Below are 9,988 nucleotides of genomic sequence, written 5' to 3' on the forward strand. Positions count from 1 at the left end.
TCAGGATTACATCATCAATTGATGGTGGACACATTGTTGTATTTTGCTTTACCACTTACCAAGTGCTTTACATGTGTAATCCTGCTTAATCCTCATAAAGGCCATGCTAAGCCTATATACTATCCCTATTTTTCAGTTGAGGAAACAGAGAGATTCAGATTCACATTATTTCCGCAACTGATTCTCAAAATAACTGAGAGATGAGTAGGGGAAGTATTATTTCCATTACAAAGAAAAAAAAAGGTCAGTTAAGGCTAAGAGAATCCAATGATCCATCTGAGTGCTTCTCCATGCTAAAGATCCAATGCCCTTTTTTTTTTCTTTTTTTGAGACACCGTCTTGCTCTGTTGGCCAGGCTGGACTACAGGGGCACGATCTCAGCTCACTGCAACCTGCACCTCCTGGGTTCAAGCAATTCTCCTGTCTCAGCCTCTTAAGTAGCTGAGATTACAGGTACCTGCCGCCACATCCAGCTATTTTTTGTGTTTTTAGTAGAGACAGGGTTTTACCATGTTGGCCAGGCTGGTCTCAAACTCCTGACCTCAAGTGATCCACCCGCCTCAGCCTCCCAAAGTGCTGGTACACCCAGCCAACACCCTCTTTTATGATTAATATTTATAATGATACCATTTATAAATAAAACTCAAAAATCATAACCACAACTCTGACAACCAAAACTGCCCCCCCACAAATATCGAGGCACCCCCTAGGGGATAGGATGCTTCAGGCTAAAAGCTATTCGAGGTCAAAGGTAGGAGCAGTCCTCAACCTTGGGTCTCCTGACTTTCAAAGAAGGGCTATTTCTCCTTGAAAAGGCGGGATGTGGCCAGAAAGTAGGGGTCATAGACCAGCAGAGCCATAACAGAGAAGCCAGTGAGGTCAGGCCTCCAGCCTCTTTCCCTCTGACGCTGGCCACCAGTATTGAGAAAATGATGACATTTATGTCACAACCTCTCACAGCCTCAGCTCTGTAATCTCTGAAACTCATCTTCCTGAAATGGAAATTAAGCACTGTCTTCTACCCTGTCACGGTACGAATTCCATATGCCAGTTCTCATGATAAAAAAACAACACACAGAGACTTGAGAAGAATCACTTACGCTCTTCACAGCCAACTCAAATTAACTCATAGTACAAAACAAAACATCAGGAAACAAGACGTTTGTTTTAAAAGTCTGTGCAAGGAGGTGGATTCGATTTATTTTCCTCTTGGTCTAACCACTTGACAGGACTGATGGCTTTGATCAACCTGCCAACAAAAACCAAAAAGACATCTCAGAGCCCACATTCCAGGGGCACCTTTGGGAGATTCGGGGCTGACAAACTGTATGTGCAGATTCTCAGGAAGAAAAGCCAAATATCATTTTCATTCTTGAGGTTTAATTTATGTGATATAACGCCGTGTTAACACGCTTGTAAACCTATGTCATGATCAGTCAAGCAGGAGGCAGGATGCACGTCTCAGTCGGTTGTGCCACATTCTTTTAGCAGACATTAGAAAGTAAGACAAAGCTACCATGAAGAAGCTGCTGGTTCACATCCTAAAGCTCCACCTCAGTGGAATTATGTATTCAAAGAATGACTGCCAAGCACCTACATAGTGCCAGGCACTAGTTTAACGATGTCCCTGGTCCTCCCTCCCAGGACTCTACAACCTGGTGAAGAAAATGTGCCAGGTACGCAGGCACAAGGCCCTGGAGTGAGCAGTGCAAAAGGCAGTGAGAGCCAAAGTCAAAAATAAATTCAATCAGGCCAGATGTGGTGGCTCACGCCTGTAATTCCAGCACTTAGGGAAGCCAAGGCAATCAGAGTGGTCAGGAGTTCGAGACCAGCCTGGCCAACATGGTGAAACCCTATCTCACTAAAAATAAATAAATAAATAAAAATACAAAAATTAGCTGGGCACAGTGGTGGGTGCCTGTAATCCCAGCTACTCAGGAGGCTGAGGCAGGAGAACCTCTTAAACCTGAGAGGCAGAGGCTGCAGTGAGGCAGGATCGCACTACTGTATTTCAGTCTGGCTGACAGCCTCTTTTTGTAATTAATATTTATAATGCCACCATTATTACCTTGAAATGGCCAGACTCCATCTCAAAGAAAAAAATTTTTTTTTAAATCCAATCAGTGTTTGGCTATGTGGTAACCAAAGCCAGGAATAGTAGGCATACATAAAATCCACAGAAATAACAGATTTAAATTAATATAAGGCAACCCCTTTTCAGGATATTAACAGGTACATCTCTCTTGATTACCCTTTAACCACACCTTCCAACAAGCCTAAGACTGACTTACGAGGCAGAAGAAAGAGGGACTATTGGTTTATCCAAGGTCAGCTGAGCAGCAGAAACCAAACACCAACTGAGAAAAAAGAGCCATGTGCAAAAAAGAGATGACTTGAGGGGAAATTCTAGACATACAGTGACATGGATGCATATTGCCTTGTCTACAGAGTAAAGGAGAGAAAGATTCCTATGTCAAGGGAAAGACAGATCCAAAATAGCTTTAAGGTTTGTTAAAGTCCTCTGATACAGAGCTTAATTGCATTAATTCTGTCCTCATTTTTGAAAGAAGGCATGCCACATTTTTAGGAAATAAATAAATATTGGCAAAATTTGTTTAATTTCTTATAAAGTTGGGAAACTTTTTTCCCCAAGTTTTTTCCCCTGTATTTTCAATGACAAATTCCCTAATTTCTTCTCCAAAAATCTATGATGTCCTATTTCATGGAGGGTAAAAACAACATCCACAAGATGAGCTTGCAGAATGTGCGATAATGCTACTAAAGATTTTCCTTTTTAAACAGATTTATTAAGATGTAATTTATATACCATCAAGTGTAACCATTTAAGTATACAATTCAGTGGTTTATATACATTTAGTATATTGCAACCATTACTATAATTTAATTTTGGAAGTTTCATCATCCTTTAACAAAACTTTACATTTATTAGCAGTCACTCCCATTTTCCCTTACCACTGGTCCCCTTCTTTTACCCTAGGGAAATACTAATCTACTTTCTGTCTCTATAGATCTGCCTCTGCTGAACATTTTATATAAACAGAACCGTAGAAGATCTGGTCCTTTGTGACTGGCTTCTTCCGCTTTGCATGTTTTTGAGGGTCATCTCTGTGATAGAATGTATCGGTACTTCATTCTATTTGTTGCTGAATAATATTCCATTATAGGGATATACCATATTCTGTTTATCCATTTATCAGTTGAAAAAAATTGGGGTCGTTTCCACTTTTTTTGCTAACAGTGTTGCTATAAACATTTGTATGCAAGTTTTCTTGTGGATATATGTTTTCATTTCTTTTGGGTATAATATACCCAGGAGTGGAACTGCTGAGTTATATATTACCTTTATGTTTAGCTGATTTTTTTTTTTAGAGACAGGGTCTTGCTATGTTGCCCAGGCTGGCCTTGAACTCCTAGGGTCAAGAGTTCCTCCTGTCTCAGCCTCCCAAGTAGCTGGGATGAGAGGTACATACCACAGTGTCCAGCTATGTCTAGCATTTTGAGGAAGTGCTAAATTGTTTTCCAAAGAGGCTGCACCATTTTACCTGCCCACAAACAGTGTATTCAGTGTCTCCACATCCTCACCAACACTTGCTATTTTCCATTTTTTTATTACAGCCATCCTAGTGGGTATCAAGTGGTATCTCACTGTGGTTTTGATTTGAATGTCCATAGGACTAATGATGTTGAGCATCTTCTCATGAGCTTACCAGCCTTTGTATATCTTCTTTGGAGAAATGTCTACTCAGATCCTTTGCTCATTTTTTAATTGAGCTGTCTTTACTGTTGAGTCATAAGAGCTCTTTATATATTCTAGATACAAGTCACTTATCAGATAGTTGATTTGCAAATATTTCCTCCCAATGTATGAGTTGTCTTTTCACTTTCTTGATGATGTCTCTTGAGGCACACATTTTTTATTTGATAATGTGAAAGGTTTTGAAAGTACTTTTTAGTACATATCTTACAGGGGAGGTGAAATTAAGATAGGGGTGTATTTGTACACCCATGTTCATAGCAGCATTATTCACAATCGCCAAAAGAGAAAGCAACCCGTGTTCATCAACAGATGAATGGATGAACGAATGTGGTATGTAGATATTATTCGGCCTTAAAAAGGAAGGAGATTCTGATACACTCTACACTGTGGATGAACCTTGAGGACATTACGCTAAGTGAAATAAGCCCATCACAAAAAGACATATATCATACAATTCCACTTACATGAGATCCCTAGAGCAGTCAAAGTCATACAGACAGAAAGTAGAATGGTGGTTTCGAGGAAATTAGAAGGGGTAAATGGCAAGTTATTGTTTAATGGGTACACAGTTTCTGTGTGGGAAGAAAAAAAGAGATGAAAAGATGAAAGGAGATTGACAGTAGTGATGGTTGCACAACAATGTGATTGTAATAAATGCCACTGAACTGTACACTGAAAACTGTTAAAATAATTAAAAAGTAATAAACAGATGAGGGGCCGGGCATGGTGGCTGATGCCTATAATCCCAGCACTTTGAGAGGCTGAGGCAGGTGGATCACCTGAGGTCAGGAGTTCAAGAGCAGCCTGACCAACATGGTGAAACCCCGTCTCTACTAAAAATACAAAAAAATTAGCCAGGCGTGGTGGCTGGCACCTATAATCCCAATTACTCAGGAGGCTGAGACAGGAGAATTATTTGAACCCAAGAGGTGGAGGTTGCAGTGAGCCAAGACCACACTACTGCACTCCAGCCTGGGTGACACAGTAAGACTCCATCTCAAAAAAAAAAAAAAAAAAAAAAAGTAAATAAATAACAATAAACAGATGAGGGCAGCAGCTAGTTCCCAGTCCTTGGGTTTTAGCTTACCATTTTGCTCTTCCCTGCTAACTTCTATGCCAATAAGTAAAATAAGCCAAAAGCACAAAAAATAAAAGGTTCAAGTAATCCAAAAACAAGCAGCATACAGAGCTCAGTGAAACAGCAAAATGTGAAAATAAATTACTTCTGCTGACTCCCATATTTGTAGAAGGTCTATACTATGTGAAGAACAATGCTGAGCACTGGGGACTCAGAAACGCCTAAGATAAGGACCCTGTGCCCTAAAGGAATTTTCAGACCAGGAATATATTTTCAATTCTATGAATGGCACTCAACCTAATTCAACTTTCATGCTTTTTGAATGGGAATCTTGTAACGACTGGATTGAACAACACCACAATCAGAGTTTGACTACATTTAGGGAAGCTCTCGTTTCTTCTTCCCTCCTCTGACAAAGCAGCATATCTTTCAACTCTAGGAAAATTTAAAGCTCTTACTCATCTGTTAAATATAAAAGGAGGATGATTATGCAATTTGGGATCCAGATAGTCATTTTTCTGAATGAGTTCATGCATATGCTTATTTACAACTATTTCACTTTTTCCTGAATGCATGTAAAAGATCACTGCAGCTTAACAGTATGCAAATCTATTCATACTGTGAAATCATAACAGCAGCACCAGCCTGCTGAGAACTAAGAGGAAATGCCACATATGACCAAAGACTAAATTACCTACCAAATCAAGCCTTTGAAAAGCACAGACACATTTACTATGGCACAAGAATATACAAGAATAGGAAAAAGTTCTAGCAGAGGGATTAGTTAGAATAATCCATGCCAAAAAGTGCTTTAAAAAGCAGAAACATCTTTTGGACAAACAGGAGTTTGTTCAATAACTCAAAAAATATTTATTGAACACCTATTATGTCCCAGGTACCCTGCTAAGATCTAGGGGAAAAAATAAAGAATAAGATTTAGTCTTCCCAACCTTCCCCAGAACCTCAGTGTGTACCATGGGGGGCAAATAAGCAAAAAATTCTATAAGATGTGATAAACGCTGTGATAGACAATGTACAAGATGCTATGAAGGCAATAGCATTATGGGATAGCATGGAGGGATCAAGGAAAGTTTGCTGAAGGAGAGGAGACTTAGGGTGTGTAGAAGTAGTTGGATAGGCTGGGCACAGTGACTCACACCTATAATCACAGCACTTTGGGAGGCCGAGATGAGAGGAGCACGTGAGGCCAGGAGTTCAAGACCAGCCTGAGCAACATAGTGGGAGCTCATCTCTACCAAAAAATAATAAAATCAGTCAGGTGTGCTGGCACTCATCTGTACTCCTAGCTACTTGGGAGGTGAGGCAGGGGCATTGCTTGTGCCCAGGAGTTCAAGATTACAATGAGCTATGATTGCACCACTGCGCTCCAACTTGGGCAACAGGGCAAGGCCTTATCTCTAAAAAAGTGAAATGAAATCAAAAATAAAGTAGCTGGGCACAACAGGCAGAGAGGGTCAGTGTTCTGCAGAGAAAGAATAGCATATGCAAGAAGATGGTTCCCCTACAAAAGTAAGACATTGGGTTCTGAAGCTGGGAAGATCCAGGATAGAGTCCCACTCCACCATGTGTTAAATAAATAATCCTCATGGGTTAATTTTTTCCAGCCTCAATTTTCTAATCCATAAAATGGAGACAGCAATTTTACCTCCTCATCATGGATTAAATGAACTAAGCACATAAGTAGAGTTCTATAAACACAGCAATTATCATGACGATAATATTTTTAAATAGGGGGAGTATAGCAAGAAAATAATTGAGAGAGTTACAAAAAGAAATGCATTTAATCCTTGTATTTTCCTTTGACTTTGGTCTCAAGTTTCAGCCTAACCATGACTTTGGTCTCAAGTTTCAGTCCAATAGTCATGTCCAATAAATGACCATATCTTAACCGCTTCAACCATTGCTATAGTCTCTTTTATATGGGCACATCTATATCAGTTAGGATAAGATTCAGTTGTGAGTAACAGAGACCCAACGTAATGATTTAAACAAAATAAAAATGCATTTTTCTCGTATGTGAAAGTCCAGAGGTAGGCAGCACAGTGACAAGTATGTAAGCTCTGGTCCCTGAAGTCTTCACAGAACCAAAAGCCTTCCAGCTCACCATTCCAACATCTTTAGAGTTTGGCCCTTGTTGTCATGATCCAATATGGTGGCTACAGCTCTCGTCATCTCAGCCATGCTCCAGGCAACAGGGTGGAAGATGGTGTAAACAAGAGAGGGCAAAAGGCACACACCACTTTTTAAAAAAAGGATTCCAAAAGCTACCAAACAATTCTCCTTTAAGTAGGAGAATGTATTCCATTGGCTAGAACTAGTCACCTGGCCTCCTCTGGTTGCAAGGGAAGCTGGGAAATATAGCCTTTTTTTTTTTTCAAAGTGTACCATTTTCTAAGCATACATGGAACCATCACATAACTAAAATAATGAATATATCCATCACCTCCAAAAGAGGAAATATAATCTTTATTCTGAATGGCCATGTGCCCAAATAAAACTTGAGTTTGAATAAAAAAGAGAACAGATGTTAAGATAATGGTCACTGCCAAAACAATTGATGTGCTAGAAACTCAAAGTACACTAAGTAGGTATTTTAAAGGAAGGCATTTCTAAGTGCTCATTATGAGAAATCTAAAGACATCTAGATACGAAGATTGACACAAATATCAGGAAAACTAGTACACAGAGTTAAGCCACAAGAAGTAAAAAGAGCTGTTGATAAAATGCATGAAGATAACCAAGAAGGGGATATAGGAAGAGGATGTGAAAGAAAATTAATTCCTGCTTTTAGAAAGTAATACAATGACCAAGTAGGCATATTCTTTGATTCCACAAACCCATTTCTTGCATTTTCTTCAACAGGAAAACAACTTATGCACAAATATGTTTGCTGATGAACATTTAATGAGAAGAGAAAGTAAATATTTAACTGGACAACAGGATAGAATTACTATACAAAACACTGTAGTATATTATACAGCCATTAAAAATGAAAACCATATGCAAGCAAAAACTTTTCCCTATAGAATGAAAGTTCTTACTGGTTATTATTAGATATGCATTACATGTATACAAACGAGGACATGAAGGTAAGTCATACACACTTATCAGACCTCAATGCACACATCACTTTCTCAGAGCTACCTTCTCAGGCCTTGGAATAGCTCAGGTGTTGTAAGTGCTGATAGCACTGTTACCTTCCTTGGGGCCACACAAGACCATCTGTAACTGCAGTTTTTATCTAAACATCTCCCTTTGGACTTTAAGCTCCTTGAGGGCAGGAACCTGCAATGGGCACCTGTATTTTTACCCTGACCAGCATCCTCCTTCTTCAATAACATAACCTTGATACTTTGGCTCCAGTGATGGACCACATCCCAAGCCTGACCAATCAGCCCATTCCATGCTCTGGTTGCTCCATGTCACAAGCCTCTTGAGTGCTGGGTCCTTGTTTGTCTTTGTCTTTCCAGGGCCTAGCACAGAACAAGCTTTACATGAATGTCTGATGTCCATGAATAGATGAATAGATGGATGCCCTTCTTTCAACCCAGGTACAGAGCAGAATTGGATCAAACAGATGTGTGGGTTGATGCTTTAAAGGAAAAATGTAGTAGTTAATGGAAAAATGTATTCAAAAGCAAAAATTTATTTTTCTCAAGGGTTATTAGACCTGGGCCTCAGACCTAGCCCTCTTTGCTAGACTGTGTCTCTGTATAAGTCACAGTTCTCCAGGCCTGTTAATTCATTGGCAATGAAAATTACAATATCTACTTTACATGATTGTGTGTAGGTTACCTACACATGGAAACAAATGTGGGTATGTACATACAATGGAAGGGTTTAGCATAGAACCTAATACATGACACCTTCTCAATGTCAGTGGTGCTGTTATTATTATACCTGGGAATAGCTAGAGGCAAATATATAGAGAGAGAGTGGGCGGGGATCTTCTCTTTGAGGTTTGTGTGTTTAGTATTTCCCGTGACCAAATGAGGTTATATTTAATTTCTCCTTTCTCATTTTCCTTGGAAATTTCACTGGGCTGTTGCTGTCTGTTTCTTGGAGGACAGTTATTTATCTTCCAAAGTGACACCTGGCTTATTTTGTTTACCTGTTGTAGACTGGACAACGTAGAATCCATCTGGTGACCCTCCACCTCCCCCACCCTCAACCCCCCATCCCAATCACTACTCAGGAAGCTTCTCTCTGGCAGAGTGGTGACACCAGGGCAGCTGACAGTGCTAGGACAGTGCAGAGGAGGGACTTATTTTTTCCCTTCGCAGATAGATGGATAGTAATTCCAAAGCCAGGCTGATGATCAGAAAAACCAAGGGAGCTTAATGCCAAAACAATAAATAAAAACCATATCCCAGGGCCTCACCACCTGAGAATCTAATCTAGTCAGTGTAGGATGGGGCCTGGTGGTCTGTATTTTTAAAAAGCTTCCTGGGTGATTCTAAAGCTCCTCCAGGCTTGGAAACTAGAGAAATAAAAGACACTCAGCCTTTGTCCAATGTATGGGTTAATATATGCTCACTCCCAGACCAAGCATAGAACTTTCACTTTTTAACACTGACCTGCTACATAGGGGCTCCAATCCCCAGCCCAGTGCAAAGCTAGATGAGCTTTATATGAAGTCACAAGGATTTTTTAAAATATAAATAATTCTCTCTGCTGTTTTCTTGGAAAATATTTATTCAGTCAATAGATAGCACGAAGTTAGTTAAAATGACATATCATGTATGACCTTAACCAGACCTGTAATTGGCTACAAAACACACTTTTGCATTTACCTGCTTTCCCTTCTCTGTATCACCTGATGCACTAGTAAGCAGTGCAGAGACTATGAAGCAAAAAAGTAGTTTTAACAGGTAAAGAAACAACAAGGAAAAGAAGTACGCAAACTGAATGATCAAAATTGAGTCACCAGCTCCAGAACAACAAAGAACTAAAACTGCAATCTTTCAGAAAAGCTTTGCCTCCTTTGAGAAACTGGCATGCTCTCTCTTTTCCAAAGAGAGATGTACCTTATCATGTATGAGTTATGTACCTTATCATGTATGAGTTATGTACCTTACCATGTATGAGCTATGTACCTTACCATGTATGAG

At 39.7% G+C, this 9,988-nt stretch overlaps 1 protein-coding gene and 1 long non-coding RNA gene across 4 annotated transcripts in view; both read right to left on the bottom strand.

Annotated features, from left to right (window-relative positions):
* TMCC3 (transmembrane and coiled-coil domain family 3) overlaps nucleotides 1-9,988 on the bottom strand; it is a 373,454-nt gene that overhangs the window by 280,490 nt on the left and 82,976 nt on the right. The window lies entirely within an intron of this gene.
* The window catches only part of LOC116564791, a 4,799-nt gene continuing 2,569 nt past the window's right edge, over nucleotides 7,759-9,988 (bottom strand). The window contains exon 2 of the long non-coding RNA XR_004275102.1: nucleotides 7,759-8,469. This is a non-coding gene — a long non-coding RNA (uncharacterized LOC116564791). The remainder of the gene's footprint in view (nucleotides 8,470-9,988) is intronic.

The sequence above is a fragment of the Sapajus apella genome, unplaced genomic scaffold (assembly GCF_009761245.1).
Source record: "Sapajus apella isolate SASKATOON/1434 unplaced genomic scaffold, GSC_monkey_1.0 scaffold2, whole genome shotgun sequence".
Lineage (NCBI taxonomy): Eukaryota > Metazoa > Chordata > Mammalia > Primates > Cebidae > Sapajus > Sapajus apella.